General features: G+C 48.0%; 1 long non-coding RNA gene across 2 annotated transcripts in view; it reads right to left on the reverse strand.

Moving 5' to 3' along the window:
- Window positions 1–21,623, reverse strand: part of LOC138297359 (uncharacterized) — a 245,488-nt gene that overhangs the window by 5,535 nt on the left and 218,330 nt on the right. The window contains exon 5 of one of the 2 annotated variants that reach the window (XR_011204053.1): window positions 21,044–21,112. The exons of the other annotated variant lie outside the window; for it this stretch is intronic. This is a non-coding gene — a long non-coding RNA (uncharacterized lncRNA). The remainder of the gene's footprint in view (window positions 1–21,043; window positions 21,113–21,623) is intronic. 2 annotated transcript variants of the gene reach the window in all.

A 21,623-nucleotide genomic window follows, 5' to 3' on the forward strand; every position in this document is an offset into this window, starting at 1 on the left:
TCAGTTAACGGCCAGCTCCAGTGCCACCAAGAATCCCTCACCGGCCCCCCAGGTTAGTCAGTCCAGTATGGGCTATTTTCCAGAGTGCGTCCGGCCATCGAATTATCGTGGGGGGGGGGGGGAGAGGAGGGAGCAACGATCCATCAGAGGGGGGCCGGTAAAAGAAATTCCGTTGGCCCCCCGCAAAAACCCCCTCCTCACTCATCACTCCCCCCAGGTGTCTCGTGGGGGCACGCCAGCCCGGGCTCCGGTAGTTGAACGGGTCCGCACTTCGTATCCCTCCACAACGCGAGGGCCGGGGATCCCACGACACGGAGGCCTCACGTGAGCCCCCAAACACCGCTCAGCTTCTTCGACGCTCCCCTTCAAAGCGCCGCCGATACCGCGAAGCTCGGAGAGGCAGCGTCCGCCACTCCGCAGCGACACAGGAGGTACAGATCAGGATATTAGGTGGGACCAAGACGGAGCCTTTGTATCAGGCATCCATCGCGGTCGCCATCTTGGCTACTCCCCCCTGTATGTTTGCTAGCATTTCACTGAAATTATGAGAAATTGGGTAGTTGGTTGACTGCTGTGTGAGCTCTGGTCAAGCAGCACCTACAATCCTTTGCAGGGTAAAATACAAAAAGTCTCTAATTTAACCTGTGCTTAACCGTGGGTAGCTTGGCGCAAAAAGCAGTCAGGCTTGACTTAGAGGCAATGTGTAAAGTATTTATGCAACACACAAGCAGTAATAAAGTGAATACAAGGAAAACCCCCATACTAATGTAGGAAAATAGAGTACATTTTGATAGATGATTTGACACCAAGACAATAAAAAACAATCAGTACGAAACAGAGTTATGAATTTTTTAAGTTTTTAGTGAAAACTAGCGCCTAAAAGATCAAAGCACTAACTGTGGACATCTAGTTGTGTGCGACTGGGTCAGTGTCAAAAGTTAAGCCGACCGCGATGGAGCGTGGTTCTGATACAAGGACTGGATTGGGCCTGGCCAATGCTTACCTTCGGACCTAGAAAGATTCTTGAAGAAAATCTTCTGAGAAGGTATAGTTCAGTAGAACAAGGATGCAGGAGGTTTCCAAGGAGCGAGCATCATAGTTGGATGACCTTGGGTCTATGCCACTGTGAAGATTTCTGCATTCAGACTTAAGGCCTCATTATGAGATTTGGCAGTCGGACCACCAGACCACCATGTTGGCAGTTCCCAAAAAGACCGCCATCTTGGCGGTCTTCCAGACTGCCCTAATACGAGTAACACAGGTAGGACCGCTGACTGCCAACTAAAAAAAGACCGGCAGTGGCGCAGAGGGCCAGAAATAGGTAGCGCTGACAGCAAAGTGACCAAACACTGATGGTATTACAAGTCCAAAGTTGCATTGACGGCCACCTGGGGCAGTCACCAAAGACATACACAACAGCACATTGGATGCATTTGAAAACAACACAGCTGACAAACATTGCCACACTCGACACACCTGCAAAGGTCACTATAAAACACAACCCTTCACACACCACAATCCTTTGCATTTACACTGCAACACACAGCAAGACTGAGCACATGATAAAAATAATAAATATAGAATAGACACCGCTTCCATTCTTTTTGTACATCACATACCACATCTTGCACACACACATGTTTTTTCCAGTCACAGCCTTTTGCACTTCCCCGCTTTAGTAAGTCACTGTTGCCTGTACATTTTTTGTTTTACCACCATGTCACTTATGAAAAATCCATATTTCACTAATGGGAGTTAAAAGTCATGGTGGACGAAATCATAAGAGTAGAGCCACAATTGTTTGGAGCCCAATTCAGCACACTACCCTCAGTGGGAAAATGGAAATGTGGCAAAGGTTAGTTGACAGAGTGAATGCTGTAGGCACCACCCTGCGCACAAGGGAGGATATCAGGAAAAGTTCTTCAGGGGAAAGGTCAGTTCCCTGGTCTACAGGCACCAGCTGCAGGTCAAGAAGACTGGTGGTAGCCCGCAGAGTGCCCCACTACAACTCACTTCCTGGGAGGAGAAGGCCTTGGTCATCCTGCATCCTGTGGGCATGACAGGAATACATGAGGGAGTGGAGTCGGGTAAGTCATAACAATAATAATGTCACCAAAATGTCATGCATGCTCACTGCTCGTCTTTTGCCACATTCACTATTATTCAACTAACTATCCAGGTGTCCACCTGTCCAAAGACGTGTGTCTGGCATCTCACAATTGAAGTAAAGTCACCTGGGGGAACAAATTCTGTGTATAGTGTGTGTAGTACAGGGACTGGACTGGACTACAACTCCAGCAAGCACTGTCATAATGACGCCAAACACTAGCACAGTGTTCTCGTCTCCAAATACTCCTAGTTGTGAACCCACAATTGAAGTATACACACCTGGATGGGTAACATTTGTATAGTTAGTGTAGTACAGGGACTGATGACTGTAACTCCCAGAAGGCCCTGTTACTGTCACCCAAACCACCAGACCAGTGGTCACTTGCTTAATGATATCTGTTAGTGAACTAGCAATTGTAATGTGCTCACTAAGAGGAGAAAATTGGTCAAGTGTATGTATTAGAGGGAGTGACATGGCTGCAACTCACAGCAGGCACAGTAGTTGTAACTCCAAACACCAGCACAGTGGTCACTTGTCCAAAGACCACTGAATGTCAATTCCCAAATTAAATTTACTCACCTGGGGAGATAACATCTGTCTCATAACGGGGAGTAGTGAGAGTGACAGGACTGCAACTCCCAGGAGGCACTGTTCCTTCAACTCCAAACACCAGACCAGTGTTCTCACTTCAATAGACACCTGTGTCTCAACAATATATTGAGGTTTACTCAGCTTGGAGGAAAACATCTGTATAGTGTGAGTAGTACAGACATCTACATAACTGCAACTCACAGGAGGCTCTCTTACAGTCAGTCCAGTGTTCACTTCTCCAAACACACATGGTTGGGAAATCACATATGAAGTGTACTCACCTGGGAGGATGGCATTTATCAAGTGTATGAAGTAGAGGGAGTGACATGACTGCCAAGGCCAGGAAGCTATGTCTCTCCAACTCCAAACACAAGCCTAGTATACACTTGTCCAAATACCCTTGTTTCGTTAACTTTCAAAGGATGTTTATTCATCCAGAGGATTACTTTTGTATACTGTGTGTAGTACAGGGAGTTACATGACTGCAAATCCCAGGAGGACCTGTCCTTGTAACTCCACTCACCAGCCAAGTGCCACCTGTCCAAAGACCCCTGTCTGGCATCTCACAATTGAAAGAGATTCACCTGCGGGATCAACATCTGAGTATAGTGTGTGTAGTACAGGGACAGACAGGACATACCTCCCAGCAGGCACTGTTCTACAACTCCAAACACCAGACCAGTGTTTCCTTTTCCAAACAGCCTTGTTTGTGAACTCTCCACTGAAGTGTACTCATCTGGGAGGATTAAATTTGTATAGGGTTTGTAGTACAGGGACTGATGACCGCTAAGGCCAGGAGGCATTGTTACTGTTACTCCACTCAGCCAGCCTGGTGTTCTCTTCTCCGAAGACCCTTGTTTGTGAACTCCCAATTGAAGTGTACCCACCTGGGAGGATCTAATTTGTGATGTGTGTGTATTAGAGAGAGTTAACTAACTGCAACTCCTAGCAGGCACTGCTTCTCTCATTCCAACCACCAGACTAGTGGTCACTTGCTCAAATACATCAATTAGTGAGCTGTCAATTGAAGTGTGCTCACTAGGGGGAGCATATTGGTCAAGTTTGTGTAAAAGAGTGAGTGGCATGACTGCGACTCAGAGTAGGGCCTGTATCTGCAACTCAAATCAATTGTTTATTGTTTCAGCCTAATCGGCCACAACAATTTATTTAATGGCCAATTAATTTGATTAGATCTTGTAATCAAGATTTCCAAGATAATTATGTGCAAATCTTGCAAAGGATGTAAATAAAAGTAGTAAATAAAAGAAAGAAAAGATCTACACTCTGAGAGGTGCAGAACTTAGAGTACATAACATAGAAACACTAAGAAAATCATATGCAAGTTCTTTATCAGCCAATTCATTCAGTTACCTTATCACATGGTGCTCTAATCAGCCTATAACAAATTTAATAGTTCTACGGTCATTATTAAGGATTTCCAAAGTGGTTATATGTGAATCTTGCAAGAGAATATGAAAAAAACAAGGTGACCTGCAGTCTAGAAAATACTAGCTTAAGGTGTATGACATGACAATCCGAAGACTGATCCAAAGGGGACACATATAAAGGAAGCTTCCAAGAAACTACCGGCCTAGGGCACCTTCCCCATTCAGTACTGATTCTCCCATACTAACAGTAAGTTGCTTCTTAACTTAAGAACTCAGGTGGCACGGTTAAGACCAGGATCGTTAATAATACTGTTTATAGAACACTACTTCCCGCAACGCTTAGCCAGATGGTATGTCCAGCTCAGGAGACAATATTGCACTGTTACTATTGTGCCATGACAATTATTGTGTTACTGCTAAAGTAATTTGATTTATATATGCTCTTAATTTCCATGCCCCCGAAATGTATGTGGAAACAGTCATCAAAATGTCTTTGTCATCAGATCGCATACACAAAGCTTCAGCCTCCTTGCATTTCCTAACCCCTTGCTTTTGGAAAAGTGGATGTAGATGCAGCTTGCAGGGATGGAGCGTGAAATGGCATAGCAAGATGAAGTGCACTAATGTCTCTTGGCCAACCAAATAACAGGGTCAGCAATCAGGCCCCCTAAAGGATCTGACGACCACCTTTTAGTCACTGAGGCCACCAGCAATGTACCCATCCGAAATTTTATATAAAGAGATCTTCCTTCTGCTGGGTAAACATTATCAATAAAAGTAGCCTGATTGTGTTCTTGATTAAATGATAAGTAAGGTTTTAGCAAGGGGCCGTGTTGATTGCAAATCATCAAATTTTTATAAGCTCAAAATGCCTTTATGATTACAGATGAGCTGGCTTTTATAATTTTTTCAGGATGAAGCCAGAGTTCTTCTGGGCCAATGGCAACCAGAGCATTTGACACATTCATGAACCATGGCAAATTTTGATAATTTTGTAGTTTCAAAATATCTGCTAATGCTGCTCTGTATGATGCTAATTTTCTTCGTGGACCAAACGTGGAGTCAATATTTTATCAGCGCCAATGCAATGCAGTTTTTAGATTTTTCCTATGTGCAGACCGACCCTTATGACGTCAATCAGTGTGCCGTGGCCCAGGTGAAGGAATCGTCTTATGAAATTATTTTTGGTTATTTACATTGCTGGGATCTTTTTTAATCCTCAGACCTTAACGCCGTAGGGCGCAGCTACCCTTTCTTTCATTTTGCAGGCCAGCAATGCCAACCTTACAGAGTTGCTGCCAGTAGATTTTGCAAATCTTAGCACTGCACCAGCTTACTCGGCCAGGGAGATGTTACTTTTGTATACCTGCGAGGTCCAAGCTAGTTTTCCGTCCACATGGCAACCGAAGTAATCATAAGTAGTTACCTGGGCCAAAGGCCTGTTGTTAACCTTAAAGTGGCTCGCGGCTTCTGTTTATGGTTAAGAATCATCAATTTTGCTTTCCCTGCATTAATCGTCGGTTTTCTGGTAGCGCAGAAGAACTCAAAGCCTGTCAATAGATGATGCATCAATAAATCTGATCTTGCCAATAACACTGCATCGTTTGCAAAGAGCAATGTTGGTATGCTCCTGTTGGATAGTTTCAGCACATCAAGGTTTAAATAATTCAGTATTTGAACAACTTCATTTATATAGCAATGAAAGAGGGTTGGTGCAAGAACACACCCTTGTTTGACACCTTGCTGGATTGGAATCGCTGGCATATATTAATTTCACTATATCTGATCTTGGTAGTGTTGCAAGTGTGCAGTGAGAATATTATCTTCAAGATCTTTTCTGCAACACACATTACCACAAGCACTGAAGACGTTTCCTGGATCTGAGGACCTGAAAAGGAAGGGGACCAAAGTGATACTGGCACCTGTGTCCCTGTAGGGCTGAGCCTCAACACCATTTATTGAAACTGTCTGCCTGTACTTATCCATTGTAAGGGGACAAGCAGCCAGTGTGGCAAGGCCAGTGCCACTGGGAGTGACAGAAATTGTCTTGGGACTGACTACCCCAGTTTCTATGATGGACCCATAAGTGAACCCAACTAAACCCTTATTTTGACTGTTGCCAGCAGTCCCACCACTATTACCACTACTGCTAGGGGCACTAGAGTTTGATGTATTAGTGGTGGTCGGCTCAGGGGGTTTACCTGGGCAGGACTTATCCCCTGGCCTATGGCCTTTATTTTTACACACAAAGCACCAAGCCTTTTTAATGTGTGTGGGTTGTAAAGAAGAGGAAGAAGTTGATTTATCCCCACCCCCTGAAGACTGTTTAGGATTTGAAGAAGGATCTTTAGTTTTACTCTTGTCCCCATGCTTATCCTGAGATTTCTCACCATCTTTCTTCTTGCCATTCTTGTCACCTCCTGTATGAATTTTTTTGTTCACTCTTGTTCTGACCTATTTGTCTGCCTTCCTTCCCATTTTCTTGGGGAGAGGTCAGATCAGAGTCCACTAGGTACTGGTGCAACAAGTCAGACACACAATTGTTAAGAATATGCTCTCTCAGAATAAGATTATACAGGCTTTCGACGTCAGAAACGTTACTGCCATGCAAACACCCTTCCAAGGCCTTCACTGAACAGTCTACACAATCTGCCCAGTCTTGAGAAGACTCTTTTCTGGTGTCTCTGAACTTAATCCTGTATTGTTCAGTGGTTAAGCCAAATCCATCCAAGAGTGCATCTTTCAAAACTTTGTAATTATTGGCATCACTTTCTCTGATAGTAAGGAGCCTATACCTACCCCTTCCAGTGAAAGACAGCCACAAGATAGCAGCACGCTGCCTTTGAGGGACCAACTGTACCATACAGCCCCTCTCAAGTGCAGCAAACCACTTGTTAATGTCATCCCCCTCCTTGTAAGGGGGACTATCTTATGCAGGTTTCTGGAATCTTGCTCTCTAACAGGATTACTATCTGAAACACTGCTGCTGCCACCATGGGGAACTAACCCCAACCTCTGTCTTTCCCTCTCTATGTCTAGGGATTCCCTGTCTAAGGTCTGGTCTCTTCCATCCTCAGCTTTCTGCGTTCCCTTTCCACTAGGTTATCCTCAGGGTGGGAGGGTTGGGAATGTTTGGACACAGAGGAAATGTGGGAATTTTCAGAGGGAGACCTGTCCCTAACTGTCTGGACCCTAGTAACCTGGCCTCTTGGAGTGTAAGATGCCCTACTGGTATGGGACCGCTCTAACATTACCAGTGTCACTAGGTGACCTGCTAGGGGGCAGGACTTTGTAAGACCCCCCCCCACCACCATCTTCAGCTAACTCCTCTGAGTCCGACTGGGAAGCCTTTTTCTACCCTTTCGTGAGATGGGCCAGACTGGTTCTGGTCATCTTCAATGAGCATGTTAAAGACAAACTCTTTTGTTGGATTCTTACCTATACTTAAACCTATATCCAGGCAGAGACCCCTCAAACTTTTATAGCTCAAACTCTCATATGTTGCATTAACAGTTTTGGGAGTGGGCTCTACTGAAGACATGATAGTAAAGGTTTAAGGACAGTGAGAGAAAAGGTTTTAGAACTTTAGAAAGCAGAGAGAAAAAGCTTTTTCAAACTTTTGGAAAACTTTTAGAAGTTTTCAAAACTTTTCAGAAACTCAGTAAAACGTTTTAGAGCAGAAAAGTAAACTGTTTTGGTTAAATGTACATATACTGAACTATTTGGTATAAGACTTTCTTATGAAAAGCACCAAATGACAAAGTGGTAAAGCAGTTACAATTACTTATCCCACCGCTGCACCACCAATCTAGGAGGCTGGCCTGCCTTATAGTGGGTACATTGTGGTACTTACACCCTGTGCCAGGTCCAGTTATCCCTTATTAGTAGAATAGAGGTGTTTCTAGCAGCTTAGGCTGATAGAAGGTAGCTATGGCAAAGCAGCTTAGGCTGAACTAGGAGACATGCAAAGCTCCTACTATACCTCTTATATAGCACAATATCATAAGAAAACACAATACTCAGAGTTACAAAAAATAGAGGTACTATATTTTAGTGACAATATGCCAAAAGTATCTCAGAGAATACCCTCACTTAGGAGGTAAGTAATATACACAAGTTATATGTACACAAACCCAAAACAGGTAAGTAACAGTAAGAAAAGTAGTGCAAAAAATGTAGAATCACAATAGGCTGCAATACGTAAACATAGGTCTAGGGGCAACACAAACCATATACTCCAAAAGTGGAATGCGAATCACGAATGGACCCCAGACCTATGGGAGGTTGTAGAAGGTCGCTGGGACTGTAAGAAAACAGTAAGGGTGTCCAAAATACCCCACCCCAAGACCCTGAAAAGTAGGAGTAAAGTTACCCTACTACCCCAGAAAGACACAATAGTCGTGATAGGGGGATTCTGCAAGAACCACAAGCACCAGCAAAACACTGAAGACGGATTCCTGGACCTGAGGACCTGAAAAGTAAGGGGACCAAGTCCAAGAGTTGCAATAGTGTATGGGGGGGTGGGGGGCGTAGGAGCCCAGGAAACCCCGGATGAAGGTGCAAAAGGGCTGCCCCGGGTGGAAGAAGCCGAAGATACTGCAACAACGAAAAGGGCTAGGAACTTCTCCTTTGGATGGAAGATGTCCCACGGCATGCTGGATGTTGCAGAAGTGTTTCTACGCAGAAGTACCGCAAACAAGCCTTGCTAGCTGCAAGGGTCGCGGTAGAGGTTTTTGGGTGCTGCTGGGGACCAGGAAGGACCAGGATGTCGCCCCTTGGAGGAGGAGACAGAGGGGGCGCTCAGCAACTCAGAGAGCCCCTGCAGAAGCAGGCAGCACCCGCAGAAGTACCGGAGCAGGCACTTAGAAGATCTGCGAACTCAGAGTCACAAAAGGAGGGTCCCACTACGTCGAAGTCCAACTCAGAGAGTTGAGCACTGCAGGACGGAGTGCTGGGGACCCAGGCTAGGCTGTGCACAAAGGAATCCTTGGAGAAGTGCACAGAAGCCCGAGAAGCTGCAAATCACACAGTACACAGGTTTGCTGTCTGGCGTTGGGAGGCAAGGACTTACCTCCACCTAATTTGGACAGAAGGGCCACTGGACTGTGGGAGACACTTGGACCCAGTTCCTGTGTTCCAGGGACCACGCTCGTCAGGATGAGGGGGTACCCAGAGGACCAGTGATTCAGTCTTTTGGTGCCTGCTTTAGCAGGGGGAACATTCCGTCGACCCACAGGAGATTTCTTCTTAGTTTCCACTGCAGGGTGAAGGCAGACAGCTCTCAGAGCATGCACCACCAGGAAACAGTCGAGAAAGCCGGCAGGATAAGGCATGCTGCTGGTAGTCATCTTGCTACTTTGTTGCAGTTTTGCAGGCGTCCTAGAGCAGTCAGCAGTCGATCCTTGGCAGAAGTCGAAGAGGGAAGTGCAGAGGAACTCTGGTGAGCTCTTGCATTCGTTATCTGAGGAACTGCCCAGAGGAGAGACCCTAAGTAGCCAGAAAAGGAGGTTTGGCTACCAAGAGAGGTAAGAACCTATCAGGAGGGGTCTCTGACGTCACCTGCTGGCACTGGCCACTCAGAGCAGTCCAGTGTGCCCCCAACACCTCTGAATCCAAAGTGGCAGAGGTCTGGGACACACTGGAGGAGCTCTGGGCACCTCCCCTGGGAGGTACTGGTCAGAGTGGTCACTCCCCTTTCCTTTGTCCAGTTTCGTGCCAGAGGAGGGCTGGGGGATCCCTGAACCGGTGTAGACTGGCTTATGCAGAGATGGGCACCATCTGTGCCCATCAAAGCATTTCCAGAGGCTAGGGGGGGGGTACTCCTCCCCAGCCCTTCACACCTACTTCCAAAGGGAGAGAGTGTAACACCCTCTCTCAGAGGAAATCCTTTGTTCTGCCTTCCTGGGCCGGGGCTGCCCAGACCCCAGGAGGTCAGAATACTGCCTGAGGGGTTGGCATCAGCTGCAGTGGAAATCCCGGAAATGCAGTTTGGCAGTACCCGTGTTCTGTGCTAGAGACCCGGGGGATCATGGAATTGTCCCCCCAATACCAGAATGGTATTGGGGGGACAATTCCATGATCTTAGACATGTTACATGGCCATGTTCGGAGTTACCATTGTGACAGTACACATAGGTAGTGACCTATGTGTAGGTGCACGTGTGTAATGGTGGCCCCGCACTCACAAAGTCCAGGGAATTTGCCCTGAACAATGTGGGGGCACCTTGGCTAGTGCCAGGGTGCCCACACACTAAGTAACTTGGCACCTAACCTTCACCAAGTGAGGGTTAGACATATAGGTGACTTATAAGTTACTTATGTGCAGTGAAAAATGGCTGTGAAATAACGTGGACGTTATTTCACTCAGGCTGCAGTGGCAGTCCTGTGTAAGAATGTCTGAACTCCCTATGGGTGGCAAAAGAAATGCTGCAGCCCACAGGGATCTCCTGGAACCCCAATACCCTGGGTACCTAGGTACCATATACAAGGGAATTATATGGGTGTTCCAGTGTGCCAATGTGAATTGGTAAAACTAGTCACTAGCCTGCAGGTACAATTTTAAAGCAAAGAGAGAGCATAAACACTGAGGTTCTGGTTAGCAGAGCCTCAATGATACAGTTAGGCACCACACAGGAAACACATATAGGCCACACACGTATGAGCACTGGGGTCCTGGCTAGCAGGATCCCAGTGACACATAACAAACATACTGACAACATAGGGTTTTCACTATGAGCAATGGGCCCTGACTATCAGGATCCCAGTGAGACAGTAAAAACACTCTGACATATGCTCACAAACAGGCCAAAAGTGGGGGTAACAAGGCTAGAAAGAGGCTACCTTCCTACAATTATGTCCTGATTTAAGATTCCTGTGGCAGCAGAGGAGGGATAAGGTAGAATTCAGGAAAGTTGCGGTGGCTTCTGATCCTTTAAAAGTAGACCCCTCTAGGACAGCCTCCATGTCATTTATGGGACTTACAGGATTTTAGGACAATATTACTGATTCCAACATGGTGCATGAGTGGTCTCTTTTATACATCCTTCTTTGATTTTCCTCTTGTTCCACACATTTTGAGAGTTTTGGGAATTTTTAGTTTTGAAATTTCCTAACTATTCACTTTCTTCTACTTTCTTTATTCTATTTCCTTTATTTTATTGCGTTGTTGCTTACTCGTCTGCGTTTTCCCGTCAGACTTTCAATAGTCTTCAATAATCTTCAATAGTCTTCTACCATTGGGCATTGTGGGCTATGTGCCATGGTGCTGCCTTTTTTAATCCCTTCTGATCCTTTTTGATCCAGGGAATGTAGGAGCACTTTATTGATGAGGCTTGGTCCTGTCCTATCCTGTACCTGGATCCTTGATCCTTAATGCTTGGGTGGGCACTCTACAACTTGATCCTTATTCCTTAATGCTGGAGTGCTGAAGTGTTTGAGTAAGAACACTACAGTACTTTTGAAGCCAATAAGACCAGGGGTCAGCCTGAAGGTCTGCATAGAGTCCTTGAGGTCCTTGGATTACCAGGAAAGGAAGGTGAGGGAGGAAGGAGGTGGGGAAGGGGGGATAGGCAGACAGGTCTGAAAGGTAAGGCAAGCCGCACCAACCTAGGGCTGGCTGCTTCTGCCGCACCCTACAGAACCCGCAGCTCTGAGCCTGCCTTATCCCAATCCCAGGCTCAACCAGCTTCTACCAGCAACTACCGGCATTACCTCTACTGTAGCGACAGAAATGATGGAAATGCCATGAAGTAGGGTAGAATTAATGGAGGGAGGATGCGAGCAGTCAAAGCATCTACCCTTTTGCCGGATCAACACAGCCCAGGGCGGGGAGAATGAGAGGGGGGGGTCAAACAGTGCCACTTAAGAGCTCTCACCTCAGAGCGTGCGTACCTCCGCCTCCTCCCCTTTAGCTTGCCGATTCCAGCACAAGCTCTGCTCAGCTCTGATCAGCCTCCGTTGCCACTCCACTTTGCGCTGCACTGCAAATGGATACTAGGCGAGCGCAGGGGAGAGGGCAGGGGTGCGGATGGGCACCTGGGTGGGTGAAAGTGTGCGAGGGGGATAACTCCTTATCCCCTTGGGCTTGGGTCTCTTGCTGTGCTCCTGTGTGTAGTGAGGTGCTCCTCTGTGACGGGATCCCAATTGTGCCTCAGGCTTCCTCAGTTTCCGCAGCTCAGCATCTGCAACTCCAAACATCAGCACAGTGTTCTCTTCTCCAAAGACCACTGAATGTCAATTCTTGAATGAAGTTTACTCTCCTCGGAGGATGACATTTGTCTAGTGTTGGGCACTAGAGGGAGAGACCTGAAGAGCAAGTTACTTACCTTCGTAACGCTTTTTCTGGTGGATACACTAACTACCTGTGGATTCCTCACCTTATGAATTCGATCCCTGCGCCAGCATCCGACGGAAATATATAGAGAAATATATATATATATATATATATATATATATATATATATATATATATACACACAAATATACAAATATAAGAAGAAATATTAAACGAAAAACTGCAAGATAACTGTGAAATCAGGCAGGCAACAGGGAGGCGGGAGGGACCGTTAGGAATCCACAGGTAGTTAGTGTATCCACCAGAAAAAGCATTACCGAAGGTAAGTAACTTGTTCTTCTGATGGATACAACTACCTGTGGATTCCTCACCTTATGAATAGAGTCCCAAGCACTACCGCACTCGGTGGTGGGTGCCCGCCTGATTACACTAAGAAATCTTGCAATACCGAGCGAGCAAAATGACATTCCCTCCTCATCTCAGAGTCGAAACAATAATGTTTCACGAAAGTATGGAGGGACGCCCAAGTTGCCGCTTTACATATATTTATTAATGGAACCCCTCTCGCTAAAGCCGAGGATGTAGATTTAGCTCTAGTAGAGTGGGCCCTGATACCTTCAGGAGGGACTTTTTTTGCCAAAGAGTAACAAATCTTAATACACAAGATGACCCACCTGGAGAGTGTTCTTTTCTGAACCGCTCTACCCTTTCGCTGTCCAGCATACCCAACAAACAGTTGATCATCTAAGCGAAAGTCCTTAGTCCTCTCTAGGTAAAAACTCAGGGCCCTCTTAGGGTCCAACCTATGGAGTCTCTCTTCTTCTTTAGACGGGTGGGGAGGAGGATAAAACTCAGGTAGAGCGATAGTTTGCCCTATATGAAAAGGGGTGACAACTTTTGGTAGAAAAGCAGCCCTGGTTTTTAGAACCACTTTATCAGGAAAAAACATGGTAAAAGGAGGCTTAACGGAAAGTGCCTGAAGCTCTCCAATCCTTCTGGCAGAAGTGATTGCGATTAAGAAAACGGTCTTCAAGACTAAGGGGGTCATTCTGACCCTGGCGGCCGGTGGCCGCCAGGGCCACCGACCACGGGAGCACCGCCAACAGGCTGGCGGTGCTCCCACGAGCATTCTGACCGCGGCGGTTCAGGCGCGGTCAGAAGCGGAAAGTCGGCGGTCTCCCGCCGACTTCCCGCTGCTCGGGGGAATCCTCCATGGCGGCGGAGCGCGCTCCGCCGCCATGGGGATTCTGACACCCCCTACCGCCATCCTGTTCCTGGCGGGTCTCCCGCCAGGAACAGGATGGCGGTAGGGGGTGCCGCGGGGCCCCTGGGGGCCACTGCAGTGCCCATGCCAATGGCATGGGCACTGCAGGGGCCCCCGTAAGAGGGCCCCACTGTGTATTTCAGTGTCTGCAATGCAGACACTGAAATACGCGACGGGTGCAAACTGCACCCGTCGCACCCCTGCAACTACGCCGGCTCAGTTCTGAGCCGGCGTCCTCGTTGCAGGGGCATTTCCTCTGGGCCGGCGGGCGCTCTTTTGGAGAGCGTCCGCCGGCCCAGAGGAAATGTCTGAATGGCCGCCGCGGTCTTTTGACCGCGGTGCGGTCATTTGGCGGCTCCCTCCAGGCGGGCTCAGAATGAGCCCCTAAATATCTCAATGGACATGAATGCATGGGCTCAAAAGGCGAACCCATTAAGAATGTCAAAACAAGATTTAAGTCCCACTGAGGCATGTGAAAGGGAGTAGGAGGAAACCTATTCACCAAACCCTTAAGGAACCTATTTACAATTGGAGACTTAAATAAAGATGGCTGGTCCGGAAGGCAAAGAAATGCCGACAGAGCTGCCAAGTAACCCTCAACTGTAGCTATTGCACAGCCTTTCTTCGCCAAACTAAGAACAAATAAAAGTAAATCTGAAAGGTGGGCCTTTTACGGATCTTTTTGGTTCTCTCCACACCACAGCACAAATTTTGCCCACCTACCGGCATAAATAGATTTAGTGGAGTGTCGCCTGGACGATAGTATAACATACACTATATCCGGTGGGAGAGAAAACGAACTCAGGTTGCCCCGTTCGATCTCCAGGCATGAAGGTGCAGGCTCTGGAGGTGGGGGTGTAAAACCTGCCCCTGCGATTGTGAGAGGAGATCTGCCCTGAGCGGGAGACCGAGCGGAGGGCACTGAGAGAGTTGAAGCAGGTCTGTATACCATACCCTTCTCGGCCAGTCTGGAGCCACCTTGATGACTTGGGCCCGGTCCTGACGAATCTTCCTCAGAACCAGAGGAATCAAAGGTATGGGAGGAAACGCGTAAAGGAACTGGCCGCTCCAGGACATCTGAAATGCGTCCCCCAACGCCCCTTGCATCGGATACTGGAGGCTGCCGAATAACGGGCAATGCGCGTTCTCCCAAGTGGGGAATAAATCCACCTGAGGAGTACCCCACATCTCAAAGATGTGGAGGACTAGATCCGGATGGAGACGCCACTCGTGATCTAATGAGAAGTGACGACAGACCGTCCGCACGTACATTCAGCACCCAGGCCAAATGATTTGCTATTAAGCAAATCTGATGGTCCTGAGCCCAGGACCAGAGTCGCAGGGCTTCTCTGCAGAGAAGGTACGACCCCACTCCTCCCTGCTTGTTTATATACCACATCGCGGTAGTGTTGTCCGCCAGGATCTGAACTGACTGACCGCGAAGGGAACGAAGGAAGGCCTTGAGCGCCAAACGTACCGCCCGCAATTCCAACAGATTGATATGCAACATCTGTTCCGCTGGAGACCAATGACCCTTGATCTCCAGGTCCCCCAGATGAGCTCCCCACCCTAGAGTGGAAGCATCCAAAATCACTGTGGTTACTGGAGGAGGCAGTGAAAACGGTTTTCCTTGGGAAAGGTTGCCATCCTCTGCCCACCAAAGAAGACCGCTACAGCGTCCCTGGAGATCTTTATTGAATCCCTGAGATCCTCTTTGTGCTGGAACCACTGTCTGCGGAGGCACCACTGAAGAGCCCTCATATGCCAGCGAGCATGAGTGACCAACAGAATGCAAGAAGCAAACAGACCTAGCAGGCGTAAGACCTTGAGGACTGGAACTGCCGCTCCCATTTGAAACAACGGAATCAGCGCCTGAATGTCCCGAACCCGCTGAGGCGGGGGGTAGGCCCGAAACATTGTCGTGTCCAGTACTGCCCCTATGAACAGGAGGCGTTGAGAGGGCTCCAGGTGGGATTTGGGCACATTTACAGAAAAACCCAGATCGAACAACAACTGGGTTGTCATTCGCAGATGAGACAACACAAGCTCTGGAGACTTGGCTTTGATCAACCAATCGTCCAGGTAGGGAAAAACCGCTACTTACCTCTTTCTGAGATGTGGTGCAACAACTGCCATCACCTTTGTGAAAACCCGAGGTGCTGAAGTAAGTCCAAACGGAAGGACCACAAACTGGTAATGTTGCGATCCGACCACAAAACGGAGATACTTCCTGTGCGACTTGATTATGGGAACATGAAAGTACGCGTCCTGCAAGTCGACAGACACCATCCAGTCTCCTTCGTTCAATGCCAATAGCACCTGCGCTAGGGTCAGCATTTCAAATTTTTCCTGCTTGAGGAACAAATTCAAAATCCTCAAGTCTAGGATCGGCCGCAACCGACCGTCCACTTTGGGAATCAGGAAATATCTTGAATAACACCCCTGGCTCCTTTCCTGCAACGGCACCAACTCTATAGCGCCCTTTGCCAACATGATGACAACCTCCTGTTGCAACAACAGAAGATGGTCTTCTGAACAAAAGGAGGGACGGGGGGGAAGGGAGGAGGGAACTCCTGAAAGGCGAGAGCATAGCCCTTTTCCACAATTCCTAGCACCCACAAGTCTGTTGTAATTGACCTCCATTTCTGTAGAAAAAGACTCAATCTCCCCCCTACAGGAGAAGTATGGCTGATAAAGTGGGGAAAACTAGGGCTGCTTCTGCTGTTGTCCACCAGAGGAGGATGAAGAAGAAAAAGAGCTGCTGGGCTGGACCTCTAGCCCTACCCCTACCCTGCCCTCTAAAGGCACGATAGGGCGGATTGGCAGGTTGCTGGGCGTAAGATTGTGACCTTCGAAAGGCAGAGCCTCGAATAAATCCTCGAAACCTACGAAAAGGTATGTAAGGCATTGTAGAAGAGGCCTGTAATCCCAGGGACTTAGCTGTAGCCCGACAGTCCTTAAACCGTTCAAGGGCAGAGTCTGCCTTTTCCCCAAACAGCTTTTCCCCGTCAAACGGAAGGTCCATTAAGGTGGATTGTACATCTGATGAAAAACCAGAGGACCTTAACCAGGCATGCCTCCTTGTAGCCACTGATATTCCCATGGCCCTTGCAATAGAATCCGAGGTATCCAGGCCAGACTGTATAATCTGTTGTGCAGCAGCTTGAGCGTCCAAGAAAAGGGACCCAAAAGATTTCTGCATCTCCTGTGGCAGATCCCTTGCCATCTCCTTAGCAGAGTCCATTAGGGCATGGATGTATCTGCCTAGCACACAGGTGGAATTGGTAGCTTTAAGGGCCATGCTGCAAGATGAAAAAATCTTCTTTGAAGACTGCTCCATCCTCTTGGATTCCCTATCAGTCGGAACTCCAGGGAATGTTCCAGGGGCAGTCTTTGCAGAACATGACGCCTGAACTACCAAGCTCTCCGGAGTCGGGTGACGAGACAGAAAAAAACGATCTCCTGGGGCACTTCTATGCCTCCTCACCACTGCCCTGTTCACAGCAGGAGATGTAACAAGCTTTTTCCACAGGTTCAAAATAGGCTCAGTCAAAGCCTCATTGAAAGGCAGCAAAGGGTCAGCACTGGAGGAAGATGGATGAAGTACCTCTGTGAGCAGGTTAGTTTTTACTTCTGCCGCGGACAAAGGCAAATCCAGATACTCAGCTGCCTTCCTCACCACTGCATGGAAGTAAGCGGCCTCCTCAGTAAACTCCCCCGGAGACGCAATGTCCCACTCCAGGGAAGTATCCAAACCACTTGCAGTGGCAAGACCCTGGAAGTCATCAGAAGGCTCGATCTCGCCTTCCTCAAGCCGTCTGTATTCCTCTTCCTCCAGAAGTCTCAATGCCTTCCTCCGAGATCTAAGATGTGTTTCCAGAGCCGGCGTCGACAAAGAATCCATCGACGCCGACGATCTCGAACCCCGAATGGGGCCAGGAAGGCTCCTAGATTCAACCGGCGCTGGTGCCGGCGCCGACCCGAAGTCGGCAGATGACCTTCTTGAAGCTGAATGGCCGGAAGGAGATGGAGCCGGTCTGGATGGAGACAACAACGACGCCGGATGGCGCGGAGAAGGAGTCGGTTGACGTGCCGACGGGTCCACAGTCACAGGAGAAGGACTCCTGCCAGAGGAGACCCTCGGCGCCGAACCGCCAGTCTCAGTAGGGCAGAAGGGCATGAATGGAGCAGCCCTGTACGACGCCGGCGAGCCCAAATTGAATGCCAATGGCCCCGTGGGACCCGCCGGTGCACCAGCAGGGGCCATGGATTGAAAAACAGCATACATCGCATTCACAAATGCGTCCGGATCCGTCCCTGGAGTCGGGAAAGCCGGGTACTGCTGTGCAGATGTCTGCTGAACATCAGGATCCCTCGGCGCCGGCTAAAAGTGAGGGCTACATTGAGTGACCTCATAAACTGAAGGCGCCGGTGACAACCCCGGACTCTCCGGCTGAGGCGTGAAAGTAGGACTCATCTCCCATGTCTTCTGGCGTCGTGATGAACGAGACCTCGATCGACTCCTCGATCGGCTCCGCTCCGAATGGCGCCGAGAGTCATGACGGCGCCGAGAGTCACGATGACGCCGCTTCTTATGTTTTTTGGGAGAAGCATGGGAGGAATCCTTCTTGTGTTCCTTCTTCTTTGCCTTGGCTAAGAAGAGCTTCGCTTCGTGCTCCTTCAGAGCTTTTGTATTCATGCTCTGACATGAAGAACAACCTTCCACATCATGTTCGGAACTAAGACACCAAATACAGTCCGAATGGGGGTCGGTCACTGACATTCAACCCCCGCATTCTCTACACGGCTTGAAACCGGACTTCTTCGGAGGCGACATTGTAACCTCCAAAAATCGTTACAGTTACCAACGGGCCAGGAAGAAAAACCATTGGCATCGAAAAAAGGAAAACTGACGTCAGTACGCCGACGAGGACCTTTTATTGGCACGTTGACGTCAGACGGAGTCACATGGAGCCGTGCCATTATGACATCCTCGTCGACGTAGACAGCTAGGAAGAAGACTTTACGTCGGAAGCTGGCGCAAGGATTGAATTCATAAGGTGAGGAATCCACAGGTAGTTGTATCCATCAGAATGCAACTTATAGGAGGCACCGTTCAAGTGACTCCAAATAGCAAGCAATGATCCCAAAGGCCTCAAAATGCATCACCAGAATGGTATTGGCAGCAGATACATTCACAGTGCACTGGCCACATGATGTCTCCCATCACTAAATACAATGGACTCCTGGGTCTGCCTGCATAACAATCAATTAGGTCTCGAAATGTCAAAGCCATATCCTGCCCAACCACTGTTTTGCCTGCACTGGTGGCAAGATGTAATTTTCTGCCATCCTCACAAATGCTAATGAACTCCCAAATTCAGCAGCTATCTGAAGTTAATTGAATTGGCATGCTTCACAAATGTCAAGTCAATACAAATCAATACCATGGGTACCTGTCACAAAAGGATAACCTGCAAATCAACGATGTACCAGGGCTTTGCAAAATGTCACTGTAAACTTTTGGAGCCAGATGCCACAATACTACAAGTAACATTGTACCTTTCAGATCAACAGGTTGACCTGCCCCTGGCCACACAGCCTACAGAAGAGACTGCCACTGCCCATGGATGACGCCGTCAGTGACAACAGCACTCCTCTACATATGGATGTGGAGGACGATTCTGGCCCATCTTGGCAACCTGGTCAGACACAAACAGCGAGTCTCACTGTGCCATCATCAAGACCTCCCACCGCCGCGTTGCCTCTACCTCACAGGCACCCATTTGTCCCCCAACCTGTGTCACTAGGACTGTTGCGATCATCTTTTACCCCGCAGTCCAGGATCTGGAGTCACAGCACAACACCTCGAACAATGATGGTCCTGGAACCAGTAGTAGGCACCCTGTGGCAAAGGTACAGGACTTTTGGGGTACAGTGCATGGGAGGGATGTTGTGGGCCAGTGGGGTGAGGCCACTGAGTATGCTCCTGGCCAGGACACCATCAGCCAGGTTTTGGGAGTCTATCAAAAGTCCCAAGTTTTGATGGGCCATGTACTTGCCGAACTTAGGGAGATGAAGCAGCTGCAGAGAGATATGCATTGGGAAATGTTTCAAAAGAGGGAGGCCACCAATACCATCCTGGCCTACCTACCAGGGGTGTTCAGGGAGATTAGCAGTACCTTAAGCAGGGAATGTGAGCAACACTGTGCCCCTTCCTTTGGCCCAGCGACACCAGGCCCTTCATTATTGGTGCCAGCCACTGGAAGGGAGGCGCTGTCAGGGGGAGAACCCGCTACAGACACCCCTGACTCTGTAGCAGAAGACCCCCTCCCATGCAAATGGGGACGTTCAGCTAAGAATACAGGAGGTGCAGATGGCAAGACACCCACCACTGCCAGCAAAATACCTCTTCCTAAAGGAACTCCTTTGTGTTCCTCATATACACTTTGTTGCCTGTTATTCAACAACTTTCCATTTCCTATGGGAGGAGTACACTGGCATTTGGATTTCCCATGCTATGGCATCTACTACATTTATTTCTTCCACCATGTCTGAACCCCTCTCTTTTCTGTACCGTCATGTCCTTTATTTATATCCTATGCACTAAAAATACCCTCTATCACAAAGTTTGTGTCTGCTCGCTTCTGTTTCAATGTTTGCTCTGTAGAGATGTAACATCATGTGAAGCAAATGATGTAGACACATGACGCCAGTGCAAGGAGGGATGTGTTACAGTTACAGTGTCCTGCTAGGGATTACAACCAACACACACAAACACATTGGTACAAGTGTCTGGCCACAACAAACATTGTATTTCATTGTACAGCACATAGGCTGTCAAAATGGCTGGACTGATATAGCCAAGAATGGCTTACTCATGTTGTGTCAAGGTAGATATACCAAGGTACAGTCCCCCAGACCAGGGAAAGAAGAGGCGTGTCAGACACTGACCTGTAGAACAGGCAAACAGAAAAGTGAATGACGTCAACAGCTTGAGCCTTATCACATACCAAAACCAAGCAATCCAAATTCACATAAACCGAGGACAGGACAACAGGTCCTGATCACAGGGGTCATCATAATCCAATGACCATGCATTTGGTGGTATTACACAAACATGTTTCAGTGTTGTGGCACAGGCACTGTGGCCTGCAATAGTTAAACGCATCTACAGCTACATACAGGTGATACAAGAAGAGTGTTTAGCCTATGTGAAGGGTGAATGCCTGGCTTGCACTTGCTGACAACATATTTCATGCCCAAATAATCACACACAATGCAATTGGCCCAACACAGCACAAAAAAACTAGTACATTGTGCACTTCAGACTTTCCACCCATACACTGTTCAAGCTGCCTTGGAACAGGTCTCATACATCACAAATATGTTACCTACATTGCCTGGAACAATTAATGTCCACTTCACATGTCAGAACAGCATCAGATACTCGCCAATGTTACAAATCTGAAATGCACAAAAGAGGATGTCATGGTGAAGGTTCCTGGACAAAGACAAAACAACGAGTATAGCTTCAATAACATACCTATAACACAAATCACATAGCAAGCATCTGGAAATGAGGTTATATTGCAATGAGACTGACACAAACAAAGCAGCTACATCAAGGTGAGGCTATGTCAAAGGCTAACTCTTCATGCACCCTTTGGATGAATATTGCATAGCATTAGCTCTCTTGTTTGTTTTGCCAAATCATTCTACTCCACACATTCTGACAACTACAGTTCTTCGTACAGTCACAGTCATGACATCACTTGACATACTTACACTCATGAAAAGTAGCTATTGAAGAGATCTTCCCGCAAGTCGACTCCTTCCTCTTCACCACTACAGCAAAGTACCCTCTTTTTGGCCTGCTAACCCCAATTTCTGCCTGATGTCAGTGTGTTTGGCTGTGTTCACTGGGATCGTGCTAATCAGGACCCTAGTGATTATGCCCTCTCTCTCCTCTAAATGT

The sequence above is a fragment of the Pleurodeles waltl genome, chromosome 5 (genome assembly GCF_031143425.1).
Source record: "Pleurodeles waltl isolate 20211129_DDA chromosome 5, aPleWal1.hap1.20221129, whole genome shotgun sequence".
Classification (NCBI taxonomy): Eukaryota; Metazoa; Chordata; class Amphibia; order Caudata; family Salamandridae; genus Pleurodeles; species Pleurodeles waltl.